Raw genomic sequence first — 23,126 nt, 5'->3', positions numbered from 1 at the left:
TTCTGTTTTATACTGTGGTTTGTGATGGTTTTTATGACCTGTTGGCTTCCTGACAGAGTGAAAATGTGTTTCTTGGTGGTTTTATTTTATAGTTACCATTTCTGTAGTCTTTATCTTTCCGCCCACCCTTTGTAGAATGGTAGAGTTTGTAAAACTTCAGTATTCAGGATTATTCAGTTTAAAGGCATTTTACATAGAATTATGCTCTGCATTTTGCCATCCAATTAATGAAAATCATACCTTTGGAAAATAGCAACATTATATTTTATGCTTTGAGATATGGGTATTGGACATAGGGGTTCTGTGGTCTTCTACATATATCCCTATCTAACATTAAAATAGCACATTATCTGAAAATGTCTAACAATGTAAGAACATTTTACTAAACTTTCTTTTGAATAATTTATTTTTATATATGAATGTGAGATGAGCAGGGACTTAAGAATCTTTTAGATTATTCCCTAATTTTCTTTTTAAGATTTTTTATTTATCAATTTGAGAGAGTGTAAGATTGAGACCATGAGCAGGGGGGTGGGTCAGATGGAGAGGGTGAGGCAGACCCCCCGCTGAATGGGTCGATCCCAGGACCCCAAGATCATGACCTGAGCTGAAGGCACCAGCGAGGTGACTAAGCAACCCTAATTTTCATCATAAGAGTTTTACTTAAAATTTCTAAAATTTCTAGACATAGGAAAGATCTATCACTGTCTTAAAGAATTTTGGAAATTTTGTTTTCTCTTCAGCAGGCTTTTATATTGAAGTTACCAGTAATAGAATTATTAATTATTCTGCCAACCTGAATACCTTAGTGTATTATTTGGCTTAAAAAATTTGTATTATATTAATTGTCTCAAAATTTGCAAATATCTTACACTATAAAGCAGAAAATCAAATGAAACCTCATTTTTCTTAACTGAAAGTTTCAATGGAATCATTGACATCTCAGGAAAATTTTGGGGTGTTGGCATCAGAATGTTTTCAAAATAAGATTGTTTATACCTAATGAATAAGAAGAACTTATTAATAGAGTGGCAGCTCTGATGGTTACTATGATATATTGGTTTCATTGATTCAGCATAGCATATATGATAGGGTCAATACTAATCAGTGAATTTTATTTCTCCACACTTAAAATTCTAGCCAACCAGTGCACCATATCTGCTGTTCTTAACAATAGGATCAGGCAAAAAGGTATATATACACAGAATATAATCACATTTGTTGAATATTCATAGGTTATGTTCTATTTATGATAGATTTTACTAATTTCAGAAAAAATCTAATTCCTTGATGGCAGGGACCATGTTCTGATCAAGCTAATATTCTCTGATAGGTGTTAGCACAGTGCCTTTCACGAAAATGTATACCCTAAATGTTTGATTAAGACAGTGTTTTGGTTATCCATTGCTTCCTAACAAACCAACCAAACTTAGTGCTTTCAAACAGCAAATATTTTTTATGTCTCACAAATCTGAGATTGACTTAATTTAGCTTGGTAGGTCTTCTGCCCTATGTTGTCAGCTGAAACTGCAGTCATCTGGAGACTTGACTTGGCTGGAATGTCCAAAATGGCTCAGTCACATGACTATTACTTAGCGTAAACTCTCAGCTAGTGGCTCTATTCTTTTCCATATGTTATGGTAGCCGGATTCCAAATGCATGAAAGTAGAAATGACATTTTTCTTAAGGCCTAGCCTCAAAGTTTTACAGTATTTTATTTTATTCTTTTGGTCACAGCAACTTATAGGGCCAGTTAAGATATTAAAATGGTTGTTGACAAATAGTTTTTTTCTAACTTCTATTTTAGTTCAAATCAAATATTCCTTCCCTAGATAAAATATTCTCCTGAAGTCCAGGAGGATTTGAGAAGAATAATAAGACGGAAATAGGAAATGGGGAGAGGGATTGCTATATTTCTTCTAATTGTCCTAGCTTTTCCAACAGAAACACCCAGGCCTGCTTGTCATAGCACATTGGTATCCCAGTACGATTTTATTTGTTCTTGGAGTAGAGAAAAGATGCTTTAGTCAAAAAACATTTCCCATAGGAAAAATCTCTGCTCTGTTTTTGATAACCAGACATTTGTTTTGTGATTTATGGGGAAAATAGGCCTAAATTATAGGTCTTCGGAATGACGTCCTGCACCTGGTCCCATAAATCATATTTCTTCTCCCGTGCCTTGAGAGGAAGCTTTATTCACTTGAGGTAGTGAGGCAATGGACAACACTTCTTTTTAAGCAACAGCATAGATACCCTATTCTTTCATAGGATATTCTAGTTGACTTGTCAGTTTCTAAGCAGTAAAATCCCTAAGATTAAATTAATTTTATTCTGTAACATAATTTAAGCATTTCCTTCTGCTCTGTTTTCCTGAAATTCAGCTAACTATATATTTTAAAGATTTTTACTTATTTATTTGACAGAGATCACAAGTAGGCAGAGAGGCAGACAGGCAGAGAGAGAGAGAAGGGGAAGCAGGCTTCCTACTGAGCAGAGAGCCCGATGCAGGGCTTGATCCCAGGACCCTGAGATCATGACCTGAGCCAAAGGCAGAGGCTTTAACTCACTGAGCCATCCAGGCGCCCCATCACCTAACAATCTTGATAATCTGGTGGTGCTTAATTTACTGCTATGACTCCATTTCCTAAGACAAATGTTTACAATTTCATGATGTGTTTTATAGAAACACATTTATAGAAACTTGATTTATTGATTTATAGAAAGATTTGTAGAAACTTGATTTTCATAATGATATAAAAAAGAAATGGTTATAAATGATTTGGTAGTAATTTGCAGTTAATACTTCATGATGAAGGGAATGATGTAAAATAATAGTAAGGAAATTAGAGTTTTACAGTGAACATTGTAAATACATTTTTCTTTTTCTTTTTTAATTAAAGTATAGTTAACATATAATAATATATTAGTTTTAGATATACAACGTAGTGATATAAGTTATATACATTACAAAATGCTCACCATGATAAGATAATTATACTTTGTCATCCTAAAGAGTTGTTACAATATTATTGACTGTATTCCTTATGCTATACTTTTCATCCCCATGACTTATTTATTTAGTAACTGGCAGTTTATATCTCTTAATCCCCTTCACCTATTTCACCTATCCCCTCCACCCGCTCTCCTCTGGCAACCACTAATTTGTTCTCTTATTTAACTGTTTGTTTCTTTTTAAAGTTTGTTTTGTTTTGTTTTTTAAATTCCATATATAAATGAAATCATATCATATTTGTCTTTCTTTGTCTTTCACTTAGCATAATACCCTTTAGAGCCATCTGTGTTTCACAAATGGCAAGATTTCATTCTTTTTATGCCTGAGTTATATTCCACTGTACATATGTATGCCACATCTTTATCCATTCATCTATTAATGGATGCTTGGGTTGCTTCCATATTTTGGCTATTGTAAATAATGCTGTAGTAAACATAGTGGTGCATATATCTTTTCAAGTTAGTGTTTTAATTTTCTTTGGATAAATGCCCAGAAGTAGAATTATTGGGTTGTTCGGTATTTCTATTTTTAGTTTTTTTGAGGAATTTCCATACTGTTTTCCATAGTGGCTGCCCCAGTTTATAATCCTACTAACAGTGCACAGGGGTTCCCTTTTCTCCACCTTCTGCCAACATTCATTATTTGTTGTCTTTTTGCATATTTTTTTCTTTTTATGTTCTTCCATAAGTGGATTATAAGAAATTATAATAAGTTATATGTCTCTTTTGTGTATGTAGCACTTTTGTGTATGCTTTCTGGAAAGCTTCTTGGGGAATCTGGGAATTGTTTGTTAGAGTTAAAATAAGAATATAACATGGGGACTAAAGAATAAGGCACTAGATTTAGAAAGGTCTTAGTAGATCTTAAAAATATATTTAAAAATTCACAAACTGTCTGCTTGTGAAATAGAATCCTAGCAAACTTTCTAATATAATTTTAAGTATTCTAATCCAAGATATATTTGATAAAGATAGGAAGTTAGTTACATAGCAGAGAAATCTATGATGTTTTATTTATTTAAAAAAAATTTTTAAGGGTTTTATTTATTTATTTGACAGAGTCAGAGACATCGAGAGAGAAGGAATACAGCAGGGGGAGTGGAAGCAATTATGGAAAGAAGGGAGGGAGAAGGGAGAAGGCTTCCCGCTGAGCAGGGCTCCATCCCACAACCATGGGATCATGACCTGAGCCAAAGGCAGATGCTTAATGGCAGAGCCACCCAGGCACCCTTATGATGTTTTAAATATGAGAGTGTATTTTGAATATTACATGAGACATCTAATTAGATTTATAAAGCTGCAAAGTTACATAATCAAGACTATCCTAAATGTTAATAGGTTACATATTAGATATGAAATGTGGGGTGGGTTAGCAACTATAGAGAGCCTCTTGCTGAGTGTTGGTAGAGAGAAACAGTTTTTTAAATCATAGTTTCTATTTTGTGGTCACTTTGCTTCTTGCCCTACCTAGTCTTTAATGGTGCCTTTAGTCATAATTGTTATTCATCTTGGAGACCAGGGCTAATGGAGAGAACATTTTTAAAAATAACATTACAAAGTTGTAAGGACAAAGAAAAGCTTTATCAACTGGGAAACAGTTTTTTACCTATCTTTTTACATTCTTATCCTATACTTAATAAAATTCCATTGTTCTGTTTCCCATATAATGCATTGATATTTCCAGTCACATTAAAAAGTTTTTTTAATTTAAAATTTTTTCTTCCAAGATTTTATTTCAATTCAAGTTAGTTAACATATAGTGTAGTACTGGTTTTAGGAATAGAATTTATTCATCACTTATATGTAACATCCAGTGCTCATCACAAGTGCCCTCTTTAATGCCCGTCATCCATTTAGCCCATCCCCCCACCTTAACTCCCTTCCAGCAACCTCAGTTTGTTATATCTCTGTCTTTTAAAAGACTTTTTATTTTTTTGAGAGAGGGGGAGAGAGAGCATGCACGAGAGGGAGGGGCAGAAGGAGAGAGAGAGAAAATCTCAAGCAGACTCCGTGGAGCCTGATGTGGGGCTTAATCTTATGACCCTGAGATCAGGAGCTGAGTCAAAACCGAGTCAGATGCTTAACTGACTGTGCCACCCAGGTGCCCCCTTCAGTTTGTTCGCTATAGTTGAGTCTCTTATGGTTTGCCTCCCTCTCTGTTTTTATCTTACTTTATTTTTTCTTCCTTTCCCCTATGTTCATCTGTTTTTAAAATTCCACATATGAGTGAAATCTTTCAGTATTTGTCTTTCCCTGACTGACTTCACTTAGCATAATGTACTCTAGTTCCATCCATGTTGTTCCAAAAGGCAAGGTTTCATTCTTTTTTATGGCTAAGTAATGTTCCATTTTTTTTTTTTTTTTGGTGCGTGTGTGTGTGTGTGTGTGTGTGTGTGTGTGTGAGTGTACCGCATTTTCTTTATCCTTTCCTCAGTGGATGGAGATTTGGGCTCTTTCCATAATTGGGCTATTGTTATAGTGCTGATTGAGGTACATCTGCCCTTTCAAATCAGTATTTTTGTATCCTTTGAATAAATACCTGATAGTTCAATTGCTGGGTTGTAGGGTAGTTTTATTTTTAATTTTTTGAGGAACCTCCATACTGTTTTCTAGTGTGGCTGCACGAGTTTGCGTTCCCACCAATAATGTAAGAAGGTTCCCCTTTCTCTGTATCTTCACTAACATCTGTTGTTTCCTGAGTTGTAATTTTCAGCCATTCTGGTGAGGTGTGAGGTAGTATCTCATTGTGGCTTTGATTTGTATTTCCCTGATTATGAGTGACATTGAACATTTCATGTTGTCTGTTACCCATTTGTATGTCTCCTTTGGAGAAACATCTTTTGCCCATTTCTTAATTGGATTATTTATTTATGTATTCCAAGTCACATATTTAGTAATTATTCATTTTATATTTTTCTTAAGATACTTTTCTTTTTATCAAATTTTAAAAACGTCATTTGAAAGGATTTTTGGTAAGTTTTATCGTATTTAGATTTACTTTGAACTACCTTGATTTGGTTATCTAAAATTATATATCTAAAATTGACTTGGTAATCAAAAATTATACTAAAATTATATTATAAATATAATATAAATTATATTATTTCACTTATTAACATTTTATAGCATACTTTAATATTTCTATGAAATTGTTAATTTAATTAAAATATTTCAATATTGTACTGAAGATTTTTGACTCACCATAAAGACAACTAAAATGCTTAAGTATGTTGCTGTCCTTAAAAAGCCAACTAGTGACAAGTCAGCATGATTTGACTTTTCATTCACATTTGTAAATCAGTACTATAATGATTTTCCTTTTTTAAATTACAGCAACAACTGGAAAGGAACTAGTGTGTCTCTTTCATAAACTTGTTTGTCACCTTAGTTTAGTGCAGAGAGTAAGGTACAGTGGAAAGTAATGTGCCCCTTTGGCAATAATGTGCCCTTTTGGCAACAATGTACCTCTCTGAGAAGCCCTTGTGTAAATCAAATATCATGGAAGTATTGAAATCGAAGCTTTATGTGTTCTTACATATATTTTAAAATAAGAATGATATAGAATGTTAGCAGGGGACATGAATATCTTTGAAGTGATCTTAATCCCATTTTTGGAAGGTGCTTTCAAATTACATTTGTGGCAGATAATAGGCTACATTAGTCTATATTTGCTACAATAAATTTACCTTTAAAAATTAGAAATGTCTATCTATACTAATTTTCATATAAGATCTGCCCTGTACAGTGGCTAATATCTTTCTACAGATTTGGAAATGAAGGTCTTGAGTATGATCTTGCAGTTAAAACATTATGCAGACAGTGAGCATCAAATCAGCTAGTCATTAGAGAAGTGCATATTAGGACTGCAGTGAGATACAACCACATGCCCATTAGAACAGGTAAAATGAAAATTAGTGGCTACCACATGCTGGCAAAGATATGGAGAAACTGAATAATTTGTACATCATTGGTGAGAATGTAAAATGCTATAGTCTGGAAGAGTGTATATCTGGAAAATAGTTTGGCAGTATCTCCAAAAACTAAATTTGCAACTATCATATGAACCAACAATCACACTTCTGGACCTTTATGTTATAGAAATGAAAACTTTTATTTGCACAAAAACCTGTATAAGAATATTCATGGCAGCAGTAATCATAAAAAATGAAACAACCCATACATATTTCCTTTAGTAGGCCAATGGATAAATAAACTGGTATGTTCATAATATAGAATACTAGTTTGCAATAAAAAGGAACAAAGTATTGATACATCTAAGAACTTGGATGGATCTTGAGGATACTATGCTGAGTGAAAAAAGACCATCTCAAGAAGTCATATAATATGTGATTGTATTTATATATCAGTCTCAGAAAGACAAAATTGTAGAGATGGAGAACAGATTAGGGCTTTCCAGGAATTAGGGTTGATGGAGATGAAGAAAGTAGGTGTGACTCTAAGGGGGATAGCACAAGGTAGATCTTTGTGATGATGGAGTAGTTGTGTGTCTTGATTGTGCTGGAGGTTACAACAATCTACACATGATACATGATAATATGGCATAGAAGAAAACACTCTCTTTGTAACAGTGTCCATTTCCTAGTTTTGATATTATATTATACTTACCTAAAATGTAACCATTGAGGGAAACTGAAAAAAGAGCACCAGGGCCTAACTGTACTATTTTGTTAATGAAGTAAAATTTCACTTAAAATTAACCATTTCATATTGTACAATTCAGAGACATTTAGTATATTTACAATCTTATGCAACCATTAGCTCTATCTAATATAAAAACATTTTTATCCTCCCAAATGGAAACCCATACCCATTAAGACTCTCTGCACCCACATCCCCTTTGTCATAGGCTCTGACAACCACTAATCTGCTTTCTATCTTTATGGATTTATCTATTCTGAATTTTTCATATGAATGGAATCATATAATATGTGATTTTGGGTTTGAATTCTACTATTTAGTATATTTTTTGAGGTATAATCATGTTGCTCATGTGTCAATCTTTCATTTCTTTTTATGACTGAATAATATCCCATTGTACAGATATTCCACATTTTGTTTATCAGTTTATCAGTTGATGGATATGTGGGTTAACACCTTTTGTTTATTGTGAATGGTGCTGCTGTGAACATTCGTGTGCAAGTTTTTGTTTGAACACTTCCTTTTCTTTTTCTTTCTTTCTTTCTTTCTTTCTTTCTTTCTTTCTTTCTTTCTTTCTCTCTTCTTTTTAGGATTTATTTATCCAGGGGCATCTGAGTGACTCAGTGGTTAAGTGTTTGACTTTGGCTCAGGTCATGATTCTGGGGTCCAGGAATGGAGCCCCTCACTGGGCTCCCTGCTTGGTGGGAAGCCTGCTTCACCCTCTCTCTCTGTCCCCCGGCTCTCTCTCTTTCACACTCTCTATCTCAAATAAATAAATACAATCTTCAAAAAAAAAAAAAGATTTATTTATCCATTTAGAGACAGCAAGGTGGGGAGAGGGACAGAGGAAGAGGGAGAGAAATCCCCAAGCAGATTCCCTGCTCAGTGTTCAGTCTGACAGCTTGGTCCCAGGACCCAAAGATCATGAGCTGAAACCAAGAGTTGGCCACTCAACTGACTGAACCGCCAGGCACTCCTGAACATCTACTTTCTGTTCTTTGGGATATATTCCTGGGATTGGAATTGCTAGGTCATATGGTAATTCTATGTTTAAATTTTTGAGAATTGCTAAACTGTTTTCCATAATGGCTAAATCTTTTTACTTTCCCTCTGACAGTGTACAAGGGTTATAATTTCTCTACATGCTTGCCAACCCTTGTTATTTTACTTTTTGAAAGAAAACTTGTTACTGCATATTTGAAAGTTGCTAAGAGAGTAGATCTTAAAAGTTCTCATGATAAAAACAATTTTTTTTGTAACTACTAATGGTGATGGATATTAATTAGACTTACTACAGTGATCATTTCACAATATATACAAATATTGAGTCATTATGTTGTATACCTGAAAGTCATATAATGTTATATGTCAGTTATATCTCAAAAAATTATTATGGTCGTCCTCATGGATAGGAAGTGATATCTCATTGTGGTTTTGATTTGCATTTCACCATAGACTAAAGGTGGTGAGAGTCTTTTCTTAGTCTTGTTGGCTGTTTGTATATTCTATTTAGAGAAGCATCTATTCAATTCTTTTACCATTTTTAAGTTTGGCTGTCTGCCTTTTTTGTTGTTGTTGTTGCTGAGTTGTAAGAGTTCTTTATACATTCTGGACACTAGATCTTTATCTGATACATGATTTGCAATTTTTTTCTCCCATTCTTGGGATTGTCTTTTCACTTTTTGATAATGTCCTTTGATGTGCAAAAATTTTAAATTTTGATGAAGTCTATTCTTTTCTTTGGTTGCTCTTATTTTTAGTGTCATATATAAGAAATTATGGCCAAAAACAAGGTAATGAATATTAACCCCAATGTTTTCTTCCAAGAGTTTTACAGTTTTAGCTTTTATATTTAGGTCTTCAATTCATTTTGAGTTAATTTTTTTGTTTGATGTGATGTAAGGGTGCAGTTTCATTCATTTTCATGTGAATAGCCAGTTGTTCCAGTACCTTTGTTGAAGAGACTATTCCTTCCCCATTGCAAGGTCTTGGTACTCTTGTTGAAAATCAACTGAACTCTCAGTTCACTTCCACTGATCTATATGTCTACCTTATGCCAGTACTACAGTGGTTTTAGTTGCTGTAGCTTTATAGTACATTTTGAAATTGGAATGTTAATTCTCCAATTTCGTTTTACTTTTTCAAGATTGTTTTGACTATTTGGAGTCCATTGAAATTCCATATGAATTGTAGGATCAGCTTGTCAATTTCTGCGAAAAGGCATTTGGGATTTTGAGAGGGATTACATCTAAATTGTTTGGGTAAGTATTGCCATCTAAATGATAAGTCTTCCAATTCACAAACATGAATAATTTCCATTTATTTATGTCCTTTTAAATTTCTTACAGTAATGTTTTATAGTTTTCAGTGTGCAAGTCTTGAGTTTCTTTTGTTAAATTAATCCCTGTTTCTTTTGTTAAAAAATTTTTTTAAAGATTTTATTTATTTATTAGAGAGAGCACAAGCAGGGGGAGCAGCAGGCAGAGGTAGAGGGTGAGGGAGAAGCTGACTTCTCACTGAGCGGGGAGCCTTATGCAGGGCTCAAATCCTAGGACCCTGGGATCATGACCTAAGCTGAAGGCAGACGCTAAACCTACTGAACCACTCAGGTGCTCCTCTTTTGTTAAATTAATCCCAAATTATTCTTTTTGATGGTATTGAAAATGGAATTCTTTTAATTTCATTTTCAGATTTATTGTTATAGTGTAGAAATAGAATTGATTTTTTTTTAGTCTTGATCTTTTATTCTGAAGCCTTGCTGAATGCATGTATTAGCTCTAATATTAGCTTTTTTTGTGTGGATTCTGTAGTGGATTTCCCTATATAGGATCATATCATCAATGAATAGAAATAATTTTACTTCTTCTTTTCTAATTTGGATGCTTTTAACTTCTTTTTCTTGACTTGATGTTCTGGGAGTAGTGAATGTAAATGACATTTTTGTCTTGTTCCTCCTGATCTTAGTGGAGGATTTTTTAGCCTTTCACCATTGAGTATGCTAGTTGAGGTTTTTTTTGTAGATACCCTTACCAGGTAGAGGAAATTCTCTTCCATTTTTACTTTGTCAAATACTCTTTTCTTCATGAAAGGGTGTTGGATTTTGTCAAAAAAATTTTTTTTTGCACTAGCCGAGGTGATCTTGTGTTTTCTTTTCTTCATTATATTAATGTAATGTATTATATTGCTTGATTTTTGTAATGTTGAACCTCTCTTGCATTCCTGTAATAAATCATACTTGGTTATGATGTATCATCTTAAAATGCTGCTGGATTTGGTTTGTTAATATTTTCTTGAAGAATTTTGCATCTATATTCAAAAATGATATTGGTCTAGAGTTTTCTTAGATGTCTTTGTCTGGCTTTGGTATCAAGGTAATGCTGGCTAGGAAGTATTTCTTAGGAAGTATTTCTTCTATTTTTGGAAGAGCTTGAGATGGATTGGTGTTAATACTTTAAATGTTTGGTAGAATTTACCAGTGAAGAAGGAGCATTTAAAAGCCCTATCCAGGGACGCCTGGGTGGCTCAGTTGGTTAAGCAGCTGCCTTCGGCTCAGGTCATGGTCCCAGCGTCCTGGGATCGAGTCCCATATTGGGCTCCTTGCCCCACAGGTTGCCTGCTTCTCCATCTGACTCTGCCTTCCACTCTGTCTGCCTGTGCTCGCTCTTGCTCGCTCTCTCTGACAAATAAATAAAATCTTTAAAAAAAAAAATAAATAAAAGCCCTATCCAGGGGGCACCTGGGTGGCTCAGTGGGTTAAGCCTCTGCCTTCGGCTCAGGTCATGATCCCAGGGTCCTGGGATCGAGGCCCACATTGGGCTCTCTGAGAGGCAGGGAGCCTGCTTCCCTTCCTCTCTCTCCGCCTCTCTCTCTGCCTACTTGTGATCTCTCTCTCTCTTTCAAATAAATAAATAAAATCTTAAAAATAAAATAAAATAAAAGCCCTATCCACCCATAAATCTCCTTTCTCAACAGCTTTCTTCCCAGTCTTTTTTTTTTTTTTTTTTAGGTTTTATTTATTTATTTGAGAGAGAGCAAGAGAAAGGGAGAGAGCATGTACTATCGGGTGCTCCTCCTTCCCAGGCTTTTTAGCCTGGCTGTTGCTTTTCCTGACCATTATCCCTAGTTCCAGGCTGCTCTGGTCCAATGCTTTTGCCTTTAAATGCTTCCAGCATATGCCGCTTAGGAAGCTTCCTAGCCCAGGGCATATCACTATATATATTGGGCAAAACAAAAGGCAACCCTTTGTACCAGTCTTTTAAGGAGCCACCAGACAGAATGAAGCAGTTACAGACAGTTCTTTGAGAATAAGGTCCCTATTGCTTTCTGTGTCACTAGCAAACTGCACCAAGAATTCAGGCTTCTCTGTCTTCATGGCCACTGCTGGTCGGAGAAGTTTGGGGTTGAAGATGAGTGATTTAAAATGTCCCAGTGCTTGCTTACCACAATGCAGAAGCTTCTTTCTTCACCAAACTTAAGAGAATTTACAACAGTTTATTTGCAGTTTTGGGCAGCTTATTAGTTTTTGTGGAGAGATAGAGCTCTGAAATTCTCCACTCCTCCATTTTTGGTGATATTATTGCTGTACTATAGTTTGCAACTTCCTATAAATCTATGGGTGTTTCGAAATAAGAAGTTTAAAAAATTATCCTAATTCTCAGACCTTCTAAGGGGACAAGCTATGATAAATTCATAGAAAAATAGTCTTTGTGATTGTGTGCAGATATTAGTTATAGAAAGTACTTTCTTTTCTTCTGAATAATTTGGTTTAGAATATGACAGCAACAGAGGAATTGATAGAAGGAGGTAGAGATTATTGGGACTATTGGGTGCTCAGTCAGTTAAGTGTCTGCCTTCAGCTTTGGTCATGATCCCAAGGTCCTGGATCTAGTCCCATATCAGGATCTAATCTCCTTACTCAGCAGGGCCACTCCTCCCTCTGCCTGCTGCTTCTCCTGCTTGTGCTCCCTCTCTCTCAGAAAAATAAATAGAAATAAAATATTTTTTTTAAAAAAAGAGCTAGAGATTATTACCCTAATTTGAAGATCTCTAAATTTTAGTGTGTCCTTTCATGTGTTCCTAGTTGCTATCGTATTCACATCTCATTTTGATGAGATGAATGTTAGTCTTCTTTGCTTTAGTTTCGGCATCACCTGGATATACCCTTTTGTGGATCTTGAAGAGGTAGGTATGATATGGTAGAGTGGAATTTGAAGGATATTTTATGACTATCTTCTATATTGAAAGGAAGGTAAGTAGATATAACTAGCTAGTAAGGCAGATAGAGTTGGATTTAATTAGAACCCAGCATGGGGTGCCTGGTGGCACAGTTGGTTGAATGGGGGACTCTTGGTTTTGGCTTAGGTTGTGATCTCAAGGTCATGAGATCGAGCCCCATGTGGGGCTCTGCACAGTCTCTTGAGACTCTCTCCCTCTCCCTTTGCCCCTTCTCCATCCCTGATGTTCTGTCTCTTCCCCAGCCCCCCAAATAAATAAATAAATCTTTAAAAAAGAACCCAGCTTAAATACTTTTCATTAGTGGTTATCGACATTTTTTTTTTTTTACTTCTCTTCTCCCTTAACACTTGCCACTTTTTTGTAGAGAATAAAGTAAAAGTCCATAGTTATTCATTTTGGAGTTAGCTTTCAAATTCTTGGTTCAAGATGGAGTCAAGAAATCTGAGCGATTTTGAAAACTTGTTGAACTTGCTTAACTGATATGTGTCAGCTTTATTATATTGACATTAGCTATAAAATATGTATAAAATATGACAGATTTATTTTTAAAAAGAGCTTGCAGTGTGTGTAAATAGGGACTATTCATTAACTTATGAGATCTTTCTGGAATATCTCTTACCTGACAAGTACTGGACTAAGTGCTGAGAATAGAATGTGGGCAAAACCAGATTTAGTTCCTGCTCTTAAAACACAGTACAGGGGCACTTGGGTGGCTTAGTCAGCTAAGAGTCTGCCTTTGGGTTGGGTCATGATCACAGGGTCCTGGGATCAAGCCCTGCTTTGGGTTCCCTGTTTGGTGGGGAGCCTGCTTTTCCCCTCTCCCTCTGTGGCAACCCCTGCTTGTGCTTGTTCTCTCTCTCTCAAACAAAATCTTTAAAACAAAAACAAAACAAAAATAGTACATCTCTGCTTAGTATACTATGTTACAAAAACAGACTGCCCATTAAATCTCTCCAGCAACACTTTATTTCTTGCTCGTATTACCTGTAGTTGATTGTTAATTAGTTGTCACTTGGTCTACATGTCTCTCATTCCAGGATAAATAAGTAGCTTTTATCTGGGACATTTGGGTGTTCCCTCATTCTCTGCTCTCTAGCCATATGGATTTCTTTATTTTCCTTGAACAAACCCAATGATTCATTCTCCAGAGCCTTTTCCTGTAACATTCAATTTGCCTGGCACACTTTATTATACACCATACAACACCATCTCATCATGTCCTAGTTAACTCATACTTCATTAAATCTCAGCTGAAGTGTCAGTTACTTAGGGAAACTTTTACTGACCCCCAAGTCTGTCTGCTTGCACTAATTCAAAGTGATCATCCAGTAATTGAATTGATTATTAGAACAAAAATCAGTACTCTTTAGAGGATTGTAACACTCTTTAGAGGATTATAAAAGCTCTATAATTTATCTTCCATAATGTCCAGTTTGTAATCAAAGTTCATAGCTATGCAAAGGAGGAAGAAAATGAAACTCAAGAAAAAAGAACAGCCAATAGATATCAACTCCAAGATGGTTCATAAATTGGACTTAGCAGAGAAAGTTTTTAAAGCAGCTATTATAAATACGCTGAAAAAATAATGCTTAAGGATTTAAAGGAAGATAAGACCTTAATGAATTAATAGATAGGGAATATCAGAAAAAGAGGAAAGTGAAAAAGAAAACAAAATGGAAATCCAATGAGAAATTCCTTGTATGAATGTGAGGGTGATCTGGTTGTGACATGTTACTCTATTGATCACTAGGCTTGATTTGGCTGATCTGGCTAGCTAGGCAGTGTCCTTTTCTTCCCTCACTGCTCTAAGTGCATCCCTCCCAAAGCTGTGTGCCCTGTCGAAGAGGACGACCTTCCCCAGTAGTGGAGGACCATTCTTCTGTCAAGGGCATACAAGTAGCTATGCTCCCCTGCTAGAACTTCCAAATAATCTCTCAAGGTCCATTTGTAGGAGAATGTAGAGTAGTCAAGTTTCCAAGATTCCAGACACATCCAAATGAGGTGCTGCATGTGGCAGTCTGCCTTTCATTAAAAAAAAAAAAAAAAAAAAGAAAGAAAGAAAGAAAAGAAAAGAAAAAGGAAAAAAGAAAAATTTCCTGTATGAATTTAATAGATTGGAGATAGCAGAATAAAGAGTACACATCAGTAGAAATCATCCAATCTAGGAAACACAGGAAAAAAAGATTGTAGGAAAGTTAACAAAACTTCTGGGATCAGTGGAAAAATATCAGAGTTTACATATGTGTAATTGGAGTCCCAGAAGAGGAGAGTGACAATGGTAGGAAGTATATTTGAAGACATAATGGATGGGATTTTCTCAAATTTGATCAAAAACATTGCTTTACTGATCTGAGGAACTCAGCTAGCGCCAAGCAGGATGAATTTAAAGAAAAACACACATAAAAGCGCAGCTGGGTGGCTCAGTTGGTTAAGGATCTGCCTTCAACTCAGGTCTTGATCCCAGAGTCCTGGGATCAAGTCCCCAGCTGGACTCCCTGCTAAGCAGGGAGTCTGCTTCTCCTTCTGCCCCTCCCCTACTTGTGCTCTCTCTTACAAATAAATAAATAAAATCTTTCTAAAAAGGAAAGAAAAACACACAGAGGCTTATCATAGCTAACCTGCTGAAAACCAAAAATAGAGAAAAATATTGGTAGGAGCCTATTTCAGATATGCCATGGCACCCATGTATTAGATGATTCACTGGAACTCACAGGACTCATAGGCAGTTATACCTGCTATATTCTATTACAATGAAAGTATGTAAAGCTGGATCAGTAAACGGAAAAAGATGCATCAGCTAAAATCAGAAGGCAACCAGGCATACGCTTTCATAGCTCTCCCTCCTGGTGGTAGCATAGGACACACTTTTTTCTCCTGCACGGAATTCTAGCAACACATAGGAAGTACTTGTCCCCAGCTCACCAAAACTGCCACAAAAAGAAATAGAAAATTTTAAATAGCTCTACATCTGTTAAAGAAATTGAATTCTTTGAGTAGGTAATGATGTTTTAGATAAGACCCAGAAAATACTAACCGTGAAAGAAAAAAATGACAAATTGGACTTCATCATAATTAAAACCATCTGCTATTTTAAAAAACACCATTAAGAAAATAAAAAGGCAAGTCACAAGCCAGGAGAAAATACTCACAAAATAGAATTCATTTTATTTTATTTTATTTATTTTATTTTAAAGATTTTATTTATTTATTTGACAGAGAGAAATCACAAGTAGATGGAGAGGCAGGCAGAGAGAGAGAGAGGGAAGCAGGCTCCCTGCTGAGCAGAGAGCCCGATGCGGGCCTCGATCCCAGGACCCTGAGATCATGACCTGAGCCAAAGGCAGAGGCTTTAACCCACTGAGCCACCCAGGCGCCCTAGAATTCATTTTATAGTTTGGTACAGTTTTATAGTTTTATAGTTTGGTACAGTTGGCTGTTGGTGGTGTTGTGTATATGTATATAAAGTTAAAACATATTGTTACTATATGACCTAGGAATTCTACTCATAGGTGTTTCACCATAAATAAAAATGTATCCACAAGATTTGTATATAAATTTTTCCAGTTGCTATTGTTGCATAACTGTCACAAATTTGACATAAATAAAGCCATTTTGTCACACTCATGGATTCTATAATTAAAACTTTGAGGAAAGGCAGATGCAGATGGCTTTTCTCTTTTCCTCAATATCTGTGGCTTTAGCTGAGAGGACTCAAAGGCTAGAGATGGCTGGGGGCTGGAATTACCTGAAGACTTGCTCACTCTTAAGTTTGTCTGCCGGTTGATGCTGACTGTTAGCTGGGATCCAGTAAGATTGTCAGCAGAGAATAGCTACACATGGACTCTCCATGTAAGTTAGTCCTTGGGCATTTTCATAATACAGTGGATAGATTTCAAGAATGATGGTCCCTAGAGAATCATTTGCAAACTGTATCACCTTGTATGACCTAGCCATAGTACTGAGCTTACTTACACTCAAGGGGAGGTTACCTTGATTCCACTTCTTGATGAAAGTTGTGTCCAAGTTATCTTTTAAGGAGATTGTGTTGTGGTTATCTTCAGAGAATACAATCTGCCACATGAGTGTTTATAGTAGCTTGATTCATAATAGCCCCAAACTGAAAGTAATCCGTATGTCCATCAGCAGCTAAATAGGTAAAATTTTGTGGTATAGTCATGCAAGTCAGCAATGAGAAAGAACAAGCTATAGATACACTCAACAGCATGAATAAATCTCAAAAACAAGCTGAGAAGATGAAACCAGAATCACATGTACATAGCATATGATTCCATTTGTTTGAAGTTCTTGTGCATGCTGAGTAATCTATAATGATAGAAATCAAATCAGTAGTTCCTTGGGATAGGGGGTTGGAGGATTGACTGGAAAGGATGGATACATAGAACTGAACAGTTGTAATGTGTATATTTTATTATATATAAATTATACCTCAAAGTTGATTTTTAAAAACTAAAAAAAAGTTGTAAGGACAGTTAGGAATTAGAAATGAGTATACAACTCTTTTGGGGAGTTTTAATGTAAAAGAGGAACAGAGATGTGAAAATAGCTGAAGAGGAAATGAAGTAGAGAGGGAGAAATTTAGGGAGAAGAGGCTTGTTAAAGTGATTTTGTTAGGTAGGCAAGAGAGGATTTTTTTTTTTTTTAAGATTTTATTTTATTTATTTGACAGAGAGAAATCACAAGTAGATGGAGAGGCAGGCAGAGAGAGAGAGAGGGAAGCAGGCTCTCTGCTGAGCAGAGAGCCCGATGCGGGACTCGATCCCAGGACTGTGAGATCATGACCTGAGCCGAAGGCAGCGGCTTAACCCACTGAGCCACCCAGGCGCCCTGGCAAGAGAGGATTTTGTAGTGTATTCTTCAAAGGCTTGGCCTCAGATAGGATTATGGACAATTCATTTAGTTAACAGAAGGGAAGATGAAGTGTAAAGATACAGATGCTTTTAGGTAGGTAGACATTTGAGAATTCATGAAAGTTCTCTTCTGATCAGTGAGGTAGGAATTAAGATTATCATCTGCAAGTAACAATGGGAAGAAGGTTTTAGAGTTTTGAGTATCTGGAAGAATGTATGAAACAATTAAGTAGGAGACTGGGAAAGTGAACAGACTATAGGGAACTGCATGATTGCCAGGCAACATTAAGGGTATACTTAAGATTCTTAGTCATAACTTTTTAAGTGTTGTTTTAGTTGTTTTTTTCACCTTGTTCAGCTGTATGGTTGCTGACATGGACCATGTGGAGAGTTGCATTTCACCAGAGTTGTATTTTTGCCAAGGGAATAAAACAATTAAGGGCAAAGTAGTTGAAGGAGTACATTCAAAATGGTGATTAGAATTAACTAAAGAATTTGAAATGGGCAAGGAGAGAAAGGAGAATATTGGGAAGTGACATTATATCCTGGTATGGTCAAAAGTTTTTGGGGTCTGAGTGCATAAAAGGATGTATTGAAAAGATAGGGAAGGTCAGAGGTCAGTGGGGGGAAGACAGTGGTTTCTCAAAGTATCATTTGGGGATCTTTTGGGGGTCCCTAAAATCCTTTCGTGTAGTCTACAAGCTTAAAACTATTTTCATAACAGTAGGACTTTTATTTGTCTTCTCACTCCTATTAATGGGTATACAGTAGTGCTTTCCAAAGGCTACATGATAAGGGATGACTAATGGGATATATGTTTATAAGTTCTTGTGTTTTAAAAATTTCTGTTTTATTTTTGAATGTTGTAAATACCAATAGATATTAACCTACATAAATAAAAAGCTGTTTCAGAGCCTCAATAATTTTTAAAAAATAACTTTATGAACAACTTTAGATTTATAGAAAAGTTGCAAACATAGTATGGAGTAGTCCCATATATCTCACACCCCAGTTCAGTTGCTCTTAATGTCATTCAAAGAATGTGCATTTGTCATTACTAATTACATTGCTCTTGACTAAATTCCAGACTTTATTAGGATCTCACTAGTTTTTTCATTACTGTCTTTTTACTTCTAGGATCTAATCCAGGTTACCCTATTGTATTCAGTTGTTTTCATGTCACCTTAGTCTCACAGTCTTTTTCTGTTTTTGTTTGTTTGTTGTTTAGGACCTTGTTACTTTTGAGGAATACGTATCAGATATTTTCGTAGAACATCCTTCAAATGTTTCTCTAATGTTTTCTCATTATTATACTTGGTTTATAGGTTTTTTGAAAGAATACCACAGGGGTAAAGTGCCCTTCTCATCATATCAGGGGTACATAATACTCACATGACATCTCAGGTGAGGTGAATCTTGATCAAGTCAGTGTTTGACATATTTCTCCACTATAAAGTTACTATTTCCCCCTTTTGATACTCTACTCTTTGGAAACAAATCACTATGTCCAATCCATTGTCAGTAGGAAGACAGGGACTAAACCCTTCCTGGATATATCTTTTGGAATTCTTCTGAGAGGAGGACTTGTCTCTTGCTCTCTAACTTTTGTTTATTATTTCATTGTGGACTCATGTATGTTTATTTTATACTGTGGGTAATAATTCAGTTCTATGTTATTTGTTATGTTGCTCAAGTTATTCCAGCTTTGGCCATTGGCTATTCTTTCAGGTTGGTTTAATATCTTAAAGTGTAAAATGGCCTTGACCAAGTGTTTGAGAATAGCTGGTATAGGTCATGATCATAGGATTGAATAGCTGAGGCAGGGAAGAAGACAATGTGGTTGGAAGAGATTTTTAGGAATTAAGAGTTCAGGGTGTGAGAAAATAACCAACAAGAATTCCAATTTCTATCTATCTATCTATCTGTCAGAGAGAAAGGAAGAGAGCACAAGTAGGAGGGGCAGAGGGAGAAGGAGAGAGAAACTCAAGCAGACTCCTCACTGAGCGTAGAGCCCGACTTAGGGCTGGATCTCATGACCCTGAGATCATAACCCCAGCCAAAACAGGAGTTGGGTGCTTAACCAGCTGTGCCACCCAGGCACCCCAATCACCAAGAATTTAAATAGGAGTAGTTTGAAAGACAGACAGTGAGCCAGAGTTAAAGTCATTTAGAAATGAAGGGGAGGTGAAGGGGATTTGACTGATAGATGCAGCTACATGAGTTCAAAGCAACTTTGGGTGGATGGTTTGAAAAGAGAGAGGAAGAATGATTTGAAAATGATAATAAGGAGAAAGAAGGAGGACAGTTACTTTACCTCCAGGCTTAGTGGTTTCTTCCGGGGCTACCTGAGGAAAAGCAGTCACTCTGAGAAGTTCACAGGGAAAACTGTCTTCAGAGAAGGACTGGGTTTCATATTAGAATAAGAAGAAAGAAAGAAGAAAGAAAAACATTCAGAGAATTGTTGAGGACACAGAGGATTTTACTGCTAACAGATTTTCAGTTTCAGAAGGCACAGTGAAAAAAACCTCCTTCCAGAATTTGAATGGGATAGGAGAGGAGGGTAAAACAGATGTGCAAGAGTTATGTAAATTAGTGTGTGAGGGCTGAGTGTAACCTGGGAGCTGTAGTGGTGTCCAACATAAACAGGGAACAGGGATGAAGGAAATGATGACTGGTCTTGTTAGACCTGAAGCAGATAGTTGTGGTAAGACTGTGAATGTTTCAAGAGTAGGGAGGTAGTTTTAAGCCTCTCTTTTGAGCTCTGTGGAAGAAGGTAAAGAGGTATGGGCAGGGACAATTTTACTTGAGCTTGAATGCATGCTGGACAAGTGAGTATTCAGACTAACTCAGCTGTGCAACTGAGGGCTCCCATATGATCTCTGTCAAGTGGAAGATAAGAGGCCTGGGGCTGTTACTATTGTATAATATACACACAGAAAAATGCACGAATCGGTGTGGAGTTTGGTGAATTTCCACCAAATGAACATACCTGTGTAACCAGCCCCTACATCAAGAAGCATAACATTACTAGAACCCAAAAAGTAACTCCCTCAAGGGCAGCCGTTATCCTAGCTTTTTTTTTTTTTTTTAAAGATTTTATTCATTTATTTGACAGAGAGATCACAAGTAGGCAGAGAGAGAGAGAGGAGGAAGTAGGCTCCCTGCTGAGCAGAGAGTCTGATGCGGGACTTGATCCCAGGACCCCGAGATCATGACCCGAGCCAAAGGCAGTGGCTTAACCCACTGAGCCACCCAGGCGCCCCCGTTATCCTAGCTTTTAACACAATTGATTAGTTTTGCTTGTTATTGAAGTGTATTCAAATGTAATATAGGAAAAAATATTTTTCTGCCTCCTTTTCCCCAACATTATGATATTAATATATTTATATTTTGATATAATAATATATATACACATAATTATATATAATTATATATCTTATTATTATCATTGTTGTGTAGAACTCCACATACGGTGTACCATAATTTATCTATTCTACTCTTGATGAATATTGGTTTGCTTCTACTTTTAACTATTTACAAAACCTGCTGCTATGGAAATTCTTAAGCACATCTTCCAGAAAACATATGTTCATGTTTCTGTATGATTTTTTTTTTTTATTTACTTATTTGACAGACAGAGATCACAAGTAGGCAGAGAGGCAGGCAGAGAGAGAGGAAGGGAAGCAGGCTCCCTGCTGAGCAGAGAGCCCGATGCAGGGCTCGATCCCAGGACCCTGGGATCATGACCTGAGCCGAAGGCAGAGGCTTTAACCCACTGAGCCACCCAGGCGCCCCCCTCTTGATTACTTTTAACCTTCTAAAAATTAGTCTCAATTTTAACTAGGGAGTTATTTTGAATTTTTGTAAAAATTTTATCTCCCCCAATTTTCTGTAATTTGATGTAGCATGGTTTTATTTGTGATAATTTTCTGCCCTACTAGATAAACATTGGATAAATATTTTAAAACCCTTATTTGCATTTATATTTACTTTGCTTCATTTTGCTTCACAAATAAATATTAATATAACAAGAGAAAAGTAAGTATATCCAGGGGCAGGATCTACCTGGTGGATGGCTTAGTTGGTTAAGTGCCTGACTGGCTCAGGTCATGATCTCAAGATACTGGGATCAAGCCCTGCATAAGACTCCGCTTAACCTGGGAGTCTGTTTGTCCCTCTCCCTCTGTTTCTACTTATCAACTCTGCCCCCACCAACTCATGCGCTCTCTCAAATAAATAAAATTTTTTTAAAAAAGTAGATCCAGGCGGAAAGAAAATAAGAGTAGGAGTATAATATGAAACAAGAAAAAGGATTAACTCAGGCCTGCTTTTTTTGTGTACAGAATTAGGGCAGAAACTGTGACTCCCACTTTATTATAATCAAAGTAAAGAGAATCTGTTATGAGAATCACAGTATCCATATGTAAAAGCAAACCAGTTACTCTAAAGGAGAGTTTTTCCTGGTAGGGAAAACTGAAGATGTGGATTTTCTATTCTTTTGCATTTTAAAGGTGGTAACGTGATCTAGCAGGATTTTTGGTAACATTTGGGACATAATTCCAAAGCCCAGTTTATTCGAGTGGATAGTTCTATAAAATCAGTAGTATGGTACATACATGTATTTTTTGATAGTCTGACTTGACCCGAGGATAAAATTTGGATTAAAAAATAAATGGGCTATTTTTGCTCTAAAAAAATAACATGCATATCTCTCAATTCCTAATGAATGAATGAATGTGTATGTATACACATTGTGTATGTATATGTGTACACATATTTTTCTTAACTATGGTTTTGTTTTTTTCTCTATTTTTTTAACCATGTTTTTAATGGGAATTAGACAATAGAAACTTTTTATATTCTTAGGCAAGAACCTATGTTGTTTATTAAGGCGTGTCTGTATGCTTTGGTAGACAGCTGAGCAGAGGCTATGTGAGTTGATATTCCTCAATAATAATATTGCATAGTATTGGGTGCCTAGGTGGCTCAGTGGGTTAGAGCCTCTGCCTTTGGCTCAGGTTGTCAGGACTGACAATCTGAGTCCAGCTCTCTGCTCAGCAGGGCGCCTGCTTCTCTGTCTCTCTCTGCCTGTCTCTGCCTACTTGTGATCTTTGTCTGTCAAATAAATAAATAAAATCTTAAAAAAATATATTGCATAGTATTAAAACTTTATTGCCAGGTACATAAATAAGTGCTTTTATTTGCACTTTTTAATTTAATCCTAACAATAACCCCTTGAAAGTAGGTGCTGTGGCTATCTGTATTTCACAGATGAAAAAAGTAAGGTAAAAAAGTTGCCCAACGTTGTACTACAAATAAGTAATAGAATCAGGATTCTGTTTCTGGCAATTA

The 23,126-nt window shown here is 36.0% G+C and overlaps 1 protein-coding gene across 7 annotated transcripts in view; it reads left to right on the top strand.

Annotated features, from left to right (window-relative positions):
- FAM126A (family with sequence similarity 126 member A) overlaps nt 1–23,126 on the top strand; it is a 128,350-nt gene that overhangs the window by 24,775 nt on the left and 80,449 nt on the right. The window contains exons 1-2 of one of the 7 annotated variants that reach the window (XM_004743354.3): nt 9,812–9,932; nt 19,100–19,178. The exons of 5 other annotated variants lie outside the window; for them this stretch is intronic. The gene's annotated coding sequence lies outside the window, so the exon portion shown is untranslated. Of the gene's footprint in view, nt 1–9,800; nt 9,933–19,099; nt 19,179–23,126 lie in introns of those variants that run through there. One more of the 7 variants, XM_004743353.3, reaches the window with a different exon arrangement.

The sequence above is a fragment of the Mustela putorius genome, unplaced genomic scaffold (assembly GCF_011764305.1).
Source record: "Mustela putorius furo isolate JIRA1106 unplaced genomic scaffold, ASM1176430v1.1 tig00003845_pilon_pilon_pilon, whole genome shotgun sequence".
Lineage (NCBI taxonomy): Eukaryota > Metazoa > Chordata > Mammalia > Carnivora > Mustelidae > Mustela > Mustela putorius.
Note: the sequence above shows the minus strand (reverse complement) of the source record. Positions and strands in the feature narration are given on the sequence as shown.